Genomic DNA, 15348 nt, shown 5'->3' with positions numbered 1-15348 from the left:
TGGGATCAGCAGGTGTGGCATTCATTTACTTCCTGCAAACTAACAAATGGTTAATTACTGTTAGCTGACACCATCTGGACTGACTTTATATCAGTGCTATAAAGAAGGTTACCTGCTCTACGGTGGCATTTCCAAATGATTCAGGATAAGGAAGAGGTCAGGACAGAAAGTTAAAAATTATCAGATGTTGTGGAATAAGTAAGTAGTAACGTAACACCATTCACTTGTGATGATGACATTAATATAGGGATTCAGTATTTGAGCTGAGTTTTAGTCTTATGTGAAAACTAATTTGGCCACTGGGATAAGTTGTCACAGCTGCACTGAGATCACTGGAGGTTTAGAAGCCAACAGCAAAAGTGAATCCACTTCTTTTCTTTGGTGACTTTGGGCTTAGGTCATAGCACATGCTTTCTAAAACTAATACCATATGGCAGACTAAGCACGTTAATGGCCACAGTTTTGGTGGAGTTCTTGTGCATACAATTAGCAGAATACTCACCCAGCTGAATGTGGACATGTGAACATCACATGCACACCAGGATCAGCTAAGCTGTGCAGATTTGGATGCCCAAGTATTTGTATTATAGTTCCCTTAATGTCCACCTACCCAAATACCTTAGATAGGAGGTTCAGTAAAAGAGGGAAGACTATTTGCACAGCTGAAGATATTTAGTTTGCTTGAAGAAATAACTCTTTTGTTTGTCCCTTCACTGCTAAAAGAAAGTCGTCTATGCAGTTTAAAATAATTTCAAGAAGAGATTCAGATTTTTTTTAATTGCTCCTTCTTTTCATTGTATCAGACTGATTTAAACTAGATTAAATCCTACATCATTCACAATTTATTTATTTACATTTTGTAAGTGCCATCTCAAAGGGATTCTAGACAGCTAGCATTTGACATGAATGTGATTTGACAGGTTGAAATAAATACTGAAAGGCTTGTAAGCCCAAATGGACCATATGTTTCACATGTTGGACCACATACCCAGCCTTCGTACAGGAGCATGCCATGGGCAAGTATTAGTTCTATCCCTGCTTTGGTGAGAACAGCTCCAGGTAAATGCATAATGTTCTTTATCTGTATTTTTCTGAAATTTAAAACACCTTGTTCATGAATTAGAAAAAATCCATGAGAGCAGTAGAAATAATAATAGTAATTTACTGATGTTCCTATTGTCACTCCTCTATGACACAAAAGCTTGCCATCATATTTAATTAATACATGGATTGGAATTCCACATTCTTTCTGTCCTTGCAGTAAGTGCAAACTTGAGTAGATTTCTTTCACAGCTGATTTTTAGTTGAACACTATAAGGGAGACAATCTCAGAAATTCATTAAAACCTCAGGCTACACTCCACATTTTATCATACTGGATACTTCTAAACTGAAGATTATTCCCTTTTGACAAGAGAAAAACAGCCATTGCCAATAAACATTGTTTCCTGCTGTCTTGAAAATATTCTTACTGTGTGTCTTCTTGATGTTTGAGTATTTATGAAAAAAATTATGGTAATCTGTCATGTATAATTATTGATATTGACACATGAGCTTTTCATATGAAATAGATCTATGTGATTTTCCTTTAACTATTTAGAAGTGTTTTGTCTGAACTAACAGAATAGAATCTGAATCCTCAGGTGCTAATTCATTCTGATTAATATAGACAACAGTTGCAGCAGACAAAATATATATTTAGTTTATGTATTGCTCAGTTTCCTCTAGTTCCATGTTTAATAACTTTAAATCCAGTTGAACTAGCAGAAATAGGTGCCTCACAGGTCTTGTGAATCAACTCTAGAAGGTAACTAAACACAGCATAGCATATTGTTCAATCCCCCTAGCTGGATGGAGGAGGATATCAGAAGGGTAAAAGCAAAAAAACCTGATAGGGTTGAGATAAAAGCAGTTTTATAAGTAACTAAAAGCTGCACACATAAGCAAAGAAAAGGAATTTGTTAACTTCCCATTGGCAGGCAGGCATTCAGAAATCCCCAGGAAACAGGGTTCCATCAAGCATAACAGTTACTTGGGAAATGTTGTAACTCCAAACATGTATGTATCACCTTTCCTCCTTCTTCCCTGTAACTTTCGTAACAAAACATGATGTCATATGTAAGGGAACATCCCTTTGGCCAGCTGGGATGATCTGTCCTGGCTGTATCTTCTCCCAAATTCTTGTGCACTCCCACCCTACTTGTTGATGGGATGGTGTAAGGAGTAGGAAACACTTTCACATTATTTAAGCATTGCTCAGTGGTGACTAATACATTACATCTCTGTGTTACAAATACTGTTTCCTGCATAAATCCAAGACACAAAAAATTCTCTCTACAGTCAACAGCACCTTTGAAGTCCTCCTCTGTCACCTATCCAATGTGTACACACTTCCCTTTTCCACTTTAGCTCTAGAAGATTCCTGTTCAGCAATACATCTGTCTGCTCTGCTCTTTTGATTTTTGACACTTTGGACTTTCCTGTTTCTGCTCTTTTAAGAGATGCATCTTAAAAAGTGACTGGCATTCATGGGCCCCAATACTTTCAAAAGCAGGAGACCTACTAATTAACTACTTCTGCTCTTCTCATGTCGAGAGCTGAAGTTTTGCTGGCAGTTTTTCTCCTATTGACAATGATTTGAAATTCAACTAGTTTGTGGTCACTGTGAACTAAGGTAGCCACAGACTATGAGGTCACCCACAAGCCCCTCCCTGTTTTCAAAAAAAAAATAAAATCCAGAAGGGCACCTTTCTTAGTCAGCTCCCTTAGCACCTGCACTGATAACTTATTTCCAACATGCTTCAGATATTTCCTGGACCTGTTTGTATCTCCTATATGACATTCTGAGCTGATATCTTGAAAAATAAATTACTCATAAGGAAAAATACTGATAATCAAGAGACATCTCTTAATTCCTTGTAGAATAACATAGTATACTTCAAGGAATTTTGGATGGTTAATTTTTCTGAAACTCAGACTTTTGCTTGTCTAAGTGGTTTAATAACTAGCAAAGCAAACAACACTATTCAATCAAGGAATATTCAGAAAAATAATTTTGACACTGATAAGTGGAAAGTTTCAAATTTTTAGAATTTTCTTTTTCATTCTGGATAATTAAATCAAAACCAAAACTTTGTATACGATTTATGTAGCAAATTAAGAAAAAAAAAAGGTGGAAAAAAAATTCTTCTCCTTAAAAACAATTTATTATTGTACTTCATTTAACCTTGGGTTAATACATCCATAGACAATACACTTTATAGATATATTTGTGACATTGCAATGCAAATGTGGATCCTCCAGTTTCTAACACATAATTGCATTTTATTTAGATTCAGCTACATTTTGTGATTCAGGCACTTTGTGATGTCCCTTGTGCCTAGATCCATGAATAATTCAAATTATTCAGGCTGTATGTGCAGTCATAATGTGCTTCAGCTAGACAAACCAACTGATGGAAAACATGGCAGGTTGTAATATGGGCAAACATCTACAGATCCTGCACTGGCTGAGAAGTTCCCATGATGCCTTATTTTTTTTCATTTTACATTATTTTTCTCTCTCTTCTATTTTAAGAGAAACCAGTATGGATGGAGGAAGGAAACACTACTTCCTTGTGCTTTAGGTGGTACATTCTCCCTCATTAAGAGTAAAACTGAAGAGATTCTCCATTGATCAGCAATGGTTTATCCATGCTTTTGTAGGGATTATGTAGCACAAAATTGGGTGGTTTTTTTGACATTACTTATTTTAATATTTCTCACAATTTGCTTTTCCTGAATGGGGAACTTTGTGTAACAGCATAGGTTGCACATAATAAATTAGAAGACTTGGAAGATCTGGTTGAAAGAGTTTTTTATTTTATTTTATTTTAGTTTAGTTTAATTTTTGTTCATATTGTGGTAAAATGTACTTATTGGTCTTTATTCTACTTCTATTTTCCTACAAAAACCACTGAAACATTTTTATTTGGGAGGTTAACAAGGTACCAAAGAAAACAAAAGTAAACAATATATAGAAGTGACAACAGAGACCAAAATAAACCCAAAGTTTTCATAAGCAAAAATATTGTCTATATAAAATGAATTTAAGATACCAACCCATTGACCTGACTAGCAGTTTTCAGTTAATTTTGCTTACTTATGGAGCCAATTCATTCTGGATATACATAATGGCTATTCTTCACCTCCTCCTACTGATGCTCCCTGACTCAGACACTTCACAATTAACTGCTCCTTCCCAGCCTTTGTTGGTCTGGGAGTCAAAAGTCCCTTTGTAGTGTTATAATCATGTACAGAAAATGTCTCTCACAGAAGCTGCATCTATAATTTGTTAGTAAACTGTTTCTTTTCATAGCACATCTTACAGAAATAAACCTACCCCCCAGAAAAAACTGCTGGCAGAAGCTTCTACTATTTTGAGAGTGTTGCGTGCCTTCCCTCTTTGCAGTCTTCCTCAGCAGCATAATTAAGGTCACAGTATATTATTAAATACTAGTGAATCAAGTATTTTTCATACTGTTTTATAGCTTTCCTTTTCCTTTTCCTTTTCCTTTTCCTTTTCCTTTTCCTTTTCCTTTTCCTTTTCCTTTTCCTTTTCCTTTTCCTTTTCCTTTTCCTTTTCCTTTTCCTTTTCCTTTTCCTTTTCCTTTTCCTTTTCCTTTTCCTTTTCCTTTTCCTTTTCCTTTCCTGAAGAAATGAATGTAGAATTTCACTGCTGGAAGGGTTACGAGTGGCCAGTCTATCTGATTCCTATAATACAGATTATTGGGATTTAACATTTTTTTATTGGTCTTAGAATTATAAAGGTGAAATGACACAAAACCCCATTGATGATTTTTTATTAGCAAAGCTGTGGGCCACATTCTGTAGCAATATCATTGGTGTCAGGAGTGAAGGAGTATTCAGATTCCTCAGAAGTCTTTTTCCACCTGGAGGAAGAATGTTCTCTTGTAATAAGATAATGCCCTTCAGCCTTGAATTTCCTTGGGAATTGCAGATATTCTTTCTGACATATTCTAGGAGTTATAAGAATGTGATATATTCTGTTTTGCTGTCACACCAGTATCTCTGTTTGTGTCTTTTTAATGTGAATGTACTTCCTTTTATATCTCTATTATCTAATACTGTTGTCATGGAACAAGTTATTTTTTGAGTATTGGATATATAATATTTTTGTCTGTTAGACTCCTTCTCCCTTTTCCTCTGTCCACTTGACATTTTAATGACTCTCTGTCATAGAGTTAATTTCCTTTGTAGTAACTAGTCCGGGCAGTGGTTTGGATTTGTGTTGAAAACAGGGATATTTTTGTCAGTGCTGAGCAGCACTTACACAGCACCAAGGCCTTTCCTGCTTCTCACAACCTCTCACCAGCAAGAGGTCTGGGAGGGAACATAGCCAGACACCTGACCCCAACAGACTCAAAGGAAACTCCATGCCATATGTTACCTCAGCATATAAAGCTGGGTGAGTAGAGGGAAGGGAGGAATGTTCAGGGTGATGGTGTTTGTCTTCTGAAATCCCCACTGCAAGTGATGGAGCTCTGCTTTGCTGGGGGTGGCTGAACACCTGACAATGGGCAGCATGAGGGAATTCCTTGGTTTGCTCTGTTTGCCTGTGTGGGTTTTGATTTACTTATTAAACTGTCTTCACCTCAACACGAAATCTCAAACTTTTACCCTTTTGATTATCTTTTCCATCCCATCTGGACAGAGCATGAGCCAGCAGCTCTGGTGCTTAGTTGCCAGCTGGGGTTAAACCATGAAATTTGTCTTGTGTTACTTCTCTTTTGTACCACTGTCCTGTAGCCTTTTTGGTCACTGTGTTCTAAATTTCTCCTGTAGTTCCTTTTGTGCATTTTACTACATTCAACCTCATTCTCCAGCTATTTCACTGAGTCCATGTTTTTTCTATGATCTCAAAAATTAACTATGATTTTCTCACCAAGCCTGTTTCAATTCAGATTTTATTCTCTTCCTCCAAGTTTTTTTCCCCAGTATTATTTTTAATGGAAATTTTTCTATTCATAGATGTAATCAAATTATGTGTAATGAAGCATCCTTACAATCAAAATGTCAAAAGAACACCAGAACACCCTTAACTTTCCATTATGGAGACAGTTGTCATTAAGCTTTCTGTTCTCTACATTCCATTGCTCTTTTAAATATTCCATAATTTTAGTTTAAAATTTTGAGTACTTATGGAGCTTTATGTAAAAAAAACCAAACACAAAGCAAAAACTGTTGATCAGTTAGACAAAACAAATTATCAGATTTCCAGTTTCTATTTCAACCAGCTTTTCTTACCAATGTCTGTGAATTTATAGCCTTCTCTTCTAGATATATTTGAGCCCTGTACCTCATAAATTGTTCTGGATTTTACATGGTTTTAAATTTTTTAATTGGTTCTTCCTTGTATGCATGAGGCAAAGCAACTCATTCTGGATATGTGGACACCTGTCTGATTTCAAAGACACTGGTAAGCTTTTATTCACAAGTACCTAGAAAGAGCTGGATTATTTTTAATTCAAGACTTTTTAGACCTGTAAACCCCTATTACACCACTTCTATACAATTTCGTATCTGCTTCTAAGAGGATGTAACCACCTGTTATGAAATTTCCAAGGGTGAAAGATCTTATAATGAGTGAAAAAAAATTCCTATTTCCTCACTACACAGCTGTTAAAATCCCTAAAATGTTACTTTACCCTAGTCTATCTTAATTCAGTTTTCATCTGAATTTTCCAATCCCAAGAAAACAAGACCAGGTGGCAGATACATGACCAAAGGTACTTGGAGTTCTGTCATGTAATTAGAGATGTTTTAATACATGTTTTAAAAGATTGTTTACAACAGCATAGAACACAATTTAGCAGTGTTTGTTATTTACAACTTCAGAAATCAAGTTTTAAGGCTTAATCCTTTAAGTCTTTCAGAAAGTTACATGACTTCCCCCTTCTAAGATGTTATAAATTTGAAACTGAAGATTTTTCTTTCATTAAGAAAAAAAAAAGCTAGGTTATTAAAGGGTCATAATTTGTTCTAATATTTTATAGTAGGTTTGCATTGCCAAGCTTTGGTGATGGAGGGTGGCTACATGTTTGGCTTCTGGAAGAGGTTGCTGGAAGCTTCTTCCGTGTCCAGCAGAGCCTAATGGCTCCAAAGAGACATACCACTGGCCAAAGCTGGGCCAATTAGAAGCGGTGGTAACACCTCTGTGAGAAAAGACTTAAGAAGAAGAAAATTAAAAGTTAGTGTGCTGTTGTGATTGCTGCCAGAGAAGAGTGGGAAGAGAACATGTGAGAAGAACAGCTCTGCAGACACCAAGGTCAGTGCAGAAGGAGGGGCAGGAGGTGCTCCAGGCACTGGAGCTGGGATTCCCCTACAGCCCGTGGTGAGGCAGCTGTGCCCCTGCAGCCGTGGAGATCCATGGGGATCCATGGAGGATGCACAGACCCACCTGCAGCCTGGGGAGGAGCCCACACTGCAGCACATGGACACCTGGAGGAGGCTGTGACCCATGGGAGACCCGTGGAGACTGAGGCCCTGCTCCCAGGCTGGAGCAGCCTGTCCTTGGAGGACGGCACCCCGTGCAAGAGTGACCCAGGCTGCAGCAGTTTTGGGAGGACTGCTGCCCACGGGATGGACTCACACTGGAGAAGTTCATGGAGAACTGTCTCCCATGGGAGGGACCCCATGGTGGAGCAGGGGAAGGAATCCTCTCCCTCAGTAGCAGGAGAAACAGCAGGGGTTGGACTGACCATAACCCCCATTCCTTGTCTCCCTGCACTGCTGGGAGAGGGAAGGAGCGAGGGGTAAAGGGAAGATGTTTTTAATGTCTTGCTTTACTTCTCATTATCGTGCTCTGAATTTGTTAACAATAAATTCAATTAATGTCTTTAATTTGAACTTGTTTTCCCATGATGGTATTTGATGAGTGATTTCTCTCTGTCCTTATCTTATGAACCCTAGTCTGGAAAACAGAGGCTCAGGGGAGACCTGCCCATTCTGCATCCACCTGAAAGGAGGCTGTAGTCAGGTGCAGGTTGGTCTCTTCTCCCATGTACCAAGAGACAGGACAAGAGAAAACGGTCTCAAGGGCTAGGGGAAGTTTAGATTTGATATTAGGTAGATTTTCTTCACTGAAAGAGTGATTAGCAAACAGATTGTTTAGGGAAGTAGTGGAGTCATCATACCTGGAAGAGTTCAAAGACCTTGTGCATGGGGCTCTTAGGGACATGATTTACTGGTGAATCTGACAGTGTTGGGGTAAGGGTGTGTTTAGAGGGCTTTTCCAGCCTTAATGATTCTATGATTCTTTCCACCAGTACTACGGATGGCTTTTTATTATCTTTGTTAATCTTGTAAAAACTTTGAGTCATATATTTAATACTGCTCTGCTGTCATTACCAGCTCTATGGATATTTAAAAACCTTCTATTTAAAGAGTCATAACTGATTGTAAATAAAAAATGTTTCTTTTTTATATATCTCTATTTGATGGTTAGCAAACACTATATTGTAGTTGTATGAATTAGATATAGTATTAAACATTACAGTTGTCTAAATATGTTTGTGTACGAATCATATATAAATGTAGCAAGGCATGAATCAAAAAAGGATTGAAAAGGGAATTCTGAGTACACAATAAGTACACAATTTCCTGGGAAATAAAAAGAGGCTCTTTTTTTTCCTAAATTACAAACATGATCTGAAAAAGTTCTAGACTTGAAAGCTGAAAAATACTTTCAACAAGAATTGTTATTTAATACTTGATAAAAAGGACAAGAAAATGTGGAAGATAATATTGAAAAATTAATAATAAATACTATAGAAGCATAAATAAAAATAAAGCAGAGAAATTAGATACAAAAATGGAAAATATCAGCAACCAACATTAAATTAACACAGTTGTGAAAGAGTGATCATTTTTTAAAGGAAACATCTCTGATTCTTCCACATGAGAACCATGTTAAAATATCTTTTTTTTTTTTTTTTTCAAAGAACTGCTCAAACCTTTCAAAGTTAATTTGCTTTGATGGGTTTTATTTTTTTGTTGGTTGGCTGGTTGTTTTGGGGGTTTTGTTTGTTTATTTTGGTTTTGGTTTTGTTTTTTGTTTTTTGCCGGGGATATCCATGAAGTCTATGAGTTGATTTTAAAGCCTTTTTAAATCTTGTGCTCTGTTTTGGAAGGTTGACTTTTGAAAAGCAGGTTATGGCAGCTCTTTGTAGAGTGAGACTGCTCAAAGGAGCAGTGCTGATGTTGTGACTAGCACAGGTGGCAGTGTTGGGGTTGAAGACTCCTGTTGAACTTGACAGCTCTGAAAAATTCATTAAGCTACTGGGATACAGTGCATGGACTGGTGGAATAAGAAGATAAATTACAACAGGAGGCTCTTAGCAAGAACATAGGGAACTTGAAAATCTGAACCTGTAAAATATAAAAATAACAGAACAATAATGTCAATTAATAGTATCTATTAATGCTAAAAATAGAAAATTTTTATGTAGTCCATTAATGGACTACATAAGTAAACTCATGTATAATAGAATATTCAAAGCCAAAGAGGTTAGGGGACAAAGAGGTTTTTATCTCCTACAATTCATAAAAAGCCAGAAAAAAGCATGATTTTTTCCCACTTGACTAAATAAAGAAAGCCTAGAGACATTAAGGCTGTTCATGTTCATAATATTTTCATTAGCAGTGGGGAATTTGTTTCATTTGATTTCTCAAAAAATGCAATTTAAGACCATTTCTTTCATGCACATGTCACATGCTGACTTCAAAGGGAAAGGAACAAAGAGATCCAGACATGCACTATTCTTTAAATTTTGTTCATTTCGCTTCTACTTTTTCTCTGGCCACAGATATTTTTATTCATGGTTATTTTTGTTCCTATATTTTTGTTACCTGATCGTTCATTATTTATTTTTTATATCACTTTGTAAGGTCAGTATCAAACATATCATTTTAAATGTTCAGGTATTAAAGGCTGGAAACAGTTTTAAACATCCTATATGGCATATGGTTGCATGTTATGAGTTTTTTCAGGTCTCTGGGCTATTTTGAAAGGATGTAAAACCATACAGTAGCCATTTCCCGCGAGTTTTCTCAGAGAATGAGTCCCTGAGCCAAGCAAAAGTCCAGAGTTCAAGAGATTAATTAGCACTGATGACTTAGAGGTGGATCAGACAGTAAGTACTACACAGGAGTTAATTATGTACAGCCTGGCTTAGGTGAGCTCACCATCATGAAGGGGATGGAAGTTCCCCTTGAAAGCCACGGCACTGTACTGAACGTGAGCTAACACAGACATTTCAGGGAAGCTCAGCTGCTGAGTCTAGCTATGCCCAGGCCTCCCAAAGCTGTTTCCTTAAGAACTAAAATGAGCAAAGGTCTGCTGACTAGGAGCCAATATGAGTGATGAGGAAGAGAACAGCATGGAAACAGAATGGTTACTTTATTTCCTGTTGCCTGTTGTTTACAGATAAAAAAGCTTCAGAAAGGGATGGTGGCCAGGAAACACAGTGGTTTCAGTTGTTTTGGTTGAACTGGAAAACAAACAAATAGCTCCCAAAATGCTGAACCTGCAGAGGGATTTAGGGTTTCTTCTGTATTTACATCTAGATGCCTGTTTAGTCTAGTTTCTAAAATGGCAATATCAAAAACGTGAATTGGGTGTAATAATATATTTAGGGTTGTAAAATTCCAAAAATATTTGAATAGATGCATGTAAGGAAACTTGCATAAAATACCCAATCAAGACCATGAAAATGTAAACTAGTAAATGAGACTGCAAAGAAGTGTATATTGGAAATATTATGATGCCTCTTATCCAGAGAAGCTGTTAAATAAGATACCCAGTGCAATTTAAAAGGAAGAATATTCTTCTGTCAAGAATATTTTGAAGGAGTATTTAATTATAAAGCAACTGTCTATAAGAGACTAAAGAAATTTTGGTTTGACTAAACAGTATTTTTAATTACATGATCCTATTTTTAAACCAGGACACCTTGTCATGTGTTTTTCCTCTTTCTACACTTCCAACAAGTATGTATTATCATTGTTGTTGTTATCATTATTATCATCATCATTATTATTGAAATATTTCTTTATAGATATTGGCTCTGCCTCCACCTGTTTTTCTCTTAATGGTAGTAAACTATTTTCAGAAACGGTTTTTGGAAGAGTTGAGCTATTTCTTTTATTACATACACACTGAGAGCTTTACAACCCAAAGAAAGAAAGACTTTTCAGAGCATAGTAAGCACATAATTTACACACGTGCCTTTCAAGTCGTGTTTAGACAACTATTTAATTCCCCTAGAAGCACTGAATTGGGATAAGAGTCTCCCATTCAAGAACTTTCATCAGTGTTAAGGATGACCAACATTGTTACATCAACAGTTTCAGGGGTGATTTTAACAGAATCTATATTTCTGAGATTATAAATAGATATAGATAAATGAGACTATGTATAGCTACATAGGGTTTCAGGGGAAGCAGATAACAGTTTGAATTGTTGTATAAGAAGAAAAGAAGTAATAAGAAAGATAGGCCTTTTGAGTTGGTTTCATGATTTTTTGGAGTGTGTGGGTTTTTTATATCAGCTCACCAGCCTGCTAATCTGAGCTTTTGTGGCTGTTAATGCATTCAACTTTCCAGTGAGTGACAGACAGGCTGTTACAGAATAATTTTGAAAGAAAATAAAGTTTTATTTAAAGGCCTTAGTGAAGGTATACTTTAATGCTAGCATGCTAATAAAGACATTTTAAAAATTGAGAAGACAGGAAAGATCCAGGAACAAACCATTTTTTCTTCCAGAAGTATATGACTTCTTGATAAAGATAAGATGTACTTTATTGATATTCACTGGTTATGTTGTAGTTTAAATCTCCACATTGTGAGTTAGCTCTCTGCTTCCAGAGCTACAGGCTTAGCAAGGGAAAGGAGCTGTCATGACTGACACACTTTTACTCTTTCCAGAAAGTGGAATAAAAAAGGCCAGTAATTGCCAGTTTGTCTTGATATATTTTAGGCAACTACCCAAGCACTGAATTGTCATTCAAAATAACAACATTTGCTAATTTAGGAGGTCTATAGTTTTAAAAGATGAGCAATTTCTATGGAAAAGGATATCAGGACCTGAAATAGAAATGTTTTATGCATTGCCAGTTCTTGATTTTTTGATCCCAGTTAATTCAGTGACATTAGGTCACATCTATCTGACTCCCTTCCTTTATTCCTTTTTGTTTCATCTTCCGCCAAACTTAGCAATTATGTGAAAACAACCATGAGCACTTTGCTTACAGAGCTGGATTTACCAGAGAGGCTTCTGAGGGTTTTCCATCATCTTGCCCTCTAGATCCCATTAAAGAGGAGCTGCACAGCAGATGTCCCTCAAACCTCCTCAAAATGTGTCTGGAGTTGCATCCTTTGATTTCAAGACTGTTGTGAATTTTATCATAAGAAATCAGATAAACAGAGCTTGAGATTCTTGTCTTTTGGCAAAGTTTTTAGATCTCTCTGGTGCTCTACATTTAGGGTGGGGGTGAAAACAAAGAAAGGAGAGCCAAAACATGAGAAGTCTAACCAGCTGTTCCAGGGGGTGGAGGTGGGGAGGGCTGGGTGTGTGTGAGGTGGTGAATCCTTTGCTGACCCCACAGGCAATTAGCTTACAATAGTTAGCCAGGCACTTTTTTAGTTTCTCTCTGCTAGACAGTGTTGCTGCCTTCTCAACCAGCCCACACACCATGTGTTCTAATTAGCTAATTACTGCTATATTTCTGTCTTATCCTATTCCACAAATGATATTAGAAAGTGGATAATGCCACAATCTGCAAACCAACTTTCACAATCAAATGGTCTGTTCAAATTCTGCTTTGGTCTTCACACAAGTACAAAGGCCCTTTTGCTTTGTATTTATTCCTATATTTTGTCTGACAAGTACCTCACTATGCAGAGACATTTCAATTGGTAATTTTGACACAGGTGATCAAAAGACTTTTTAGAAACTGAAACTGAAGTTCTTAAATCTCCATGGCGGTGAGGATCAGGGTGGTGAGGAAGGAGGCTCAGCCTCTCCTTTCTGCCCGTTTATTCCTCAGGGTGCAGTTTAGATACTTCTCAGGGATCTGTTTTGAATGCTGCTATGCAAAAATTGGTGAATTTTGATTTGTGTTTATTTTGATGTATTGTAGTCCCAGTTTCTATACTATGGACTGGCATAATGTTTAGTTTCAGCAACAGAATGTTTCAGTTTTTGGTGTTTCTTTTAATGGGACATTTTGATACCCTGCAACCAGTGTAAAATTCTGTATTTCATATTATTTATTTACACTCAAGCAGTATAGAAAATACAACTTTTTTTTTTTTTTTTTTTTTTTTTTTTTTTTTTTTTTTTTTTTTTTTTTCATTCAAGTGCTTCTACCCACATTTATTTTGTTTCCTTCTTATCCTTTAATGTTTAAACAGTTTTTCTTTCCCGATTTCAGTGGAATATATATTGATACATTCCTCCTTTTTGCACTTCAGGAACTACTCTAATTAAGATCAGTTCATGCTAGTGAAGGATAAATCTCAAAAGGTTCAAATAAGATCAATCATGCACTTTTTATGCTTACACAAATATTAGCTACTCAAAAATAAAAACTGACTGGCAGTTTCAGAAGTAAAAAGTTTCTCATGAGAATTTTTGGTATTTCCAACTCTTTTCACAGCCAAAAAATGCTGCAAAATCTCACTTTTAGGTAACTTTTGCAATCCCTGGTATGTTACACACTGGCATTTTAGAAATTCTAAAAAGGAAGTTGATAAAAAATTGCTTGCATATGTGAAAGTTCTCTTCAAAATGAAAGTAGCTATTCTAAGTTTTGTGGGGTTTTGTTGTTGTTATTGTTGGCTTTTTCTTATGGTGATTTTTTTCCAGGAACAATTTTATTTCCCTTTCTACCTTACTGGTTTTCTATCCTGTTGTCTTTAAAATCAGCTTCGTCTACTGAATAGAGATTCCTAGTCTATATTAGAATTAATTCTTACTAATTTTTTTTTAGAAATATGTAGCTATTTTTAGTGATTAAAAACATTGAAATTACATTATTTTAGTACATAATTTTTAAATTTTGGTATTTTATTTTTCTCCTTTCAAATGTAATACAAATCAAAAATATAACTACAGCAAACCAAAATATTTAGACTGTCTACATATGATTCAAAAAGGCAGCTTTATTTGATCTCATGCAGCATGTTTTCTGTGAATGTATTTGCTCTGAAAAACTCAGAGATCCTATTCTCTAGACACATAAAGAGGTTTCATCTTCGATTAGGCTGTGATTAAAAGAGCTGTACAGCCTGTTTAATTAACTTCTTTCACTATTGGCCATGACTTCAATCATTTGCAACAGCTCAAATTTCACAGGTGTGCTTGTGTGTTTGTTTGTTTGTTTTTCACCCAATGTAAAACAGCAACACACACTCTCCCTGGATAATTAGCATTCTGCCATCTCATCAGATAATTGTCCTTCTGGGGAGGAAAGGCTGGAGGGTGTTTGAGAAGGCCAGGGCAGGGAGAAGGAACACTGCCACCTACTGAGGCACCTCTCGCCAGCCCAGCCCCAAACTCTGCTCAGAGCAAAAACCTGAAGATGCTCTGCTGAGAGCTGCTGCATTGCCCTTGCCCAGCAGTGTAACTGCACATGGACCCGAAGTTACTCCTATTTACAGTATAAAAATCATGAACATCAGCAAACTCCTTGCTTTCCCTTTCATTGGGCTTTTGTTGCTGGTTGGGTAGTTCACCTGAGTATGTGGCAAAGCTGAAAGGAAAAGGCATATGTAGAGATAACTTCTCAGTGCTGCTTCCTTTAGAAGACATGGCATGCAAGTGTGAGAAATTTTCTTGGCACTTAAACCCAAAGACATGTGTCTGACCAATATGTTAGCAGGCATCAGGCCATTTGGCAGATCAACATGAGCACACTTAGCCAAAAAAATATGTTCATCGACTATATTTTGAAGGCATAATATTCACCTGGGGAATTAAAAATGATGCTCAGGCAATGAGAGTTTCCACACCCATGATAAAGATAGATAAATAACTCGAAGACCAGTGAATTAAAAGAACAGTTTTAAATTAATCTCAAGCCAAAATGACATTTTTCTGCCTAATTTGACTTGGACTCTTGAAAGGGGATTTTTGAGGACTATATTATCTCTTCTAATGCTGAGATTTTCTTAAGACTTTCTAATAAAAACATCATAAACAACATCATTCTGTACATAGGCTAGTTGCAAATAATGTTTACTAAGTTTAGGTAAATATTCAACAATGTGAAAAAATCAGACTGACTTAA

Source organism: Prinia subflava, chromosome 5 (genome assembly GCF_021018805.1).
Source record: "Prinia subflava isolate CZ2003 ecotype Zambia chromosome 5, Cam_Psub_1.2, whole genome shotgun sequence".
Classification (NCBI taxonomy): domain Eukaryota; kingdom Metazoa; phylum Chordata; class Aves; order Passeriformes; family Cisticolidae; genus Prinia; species Prinia subflava.
This window is presented reverse-complemented; position numbering follows the sequence as displayed.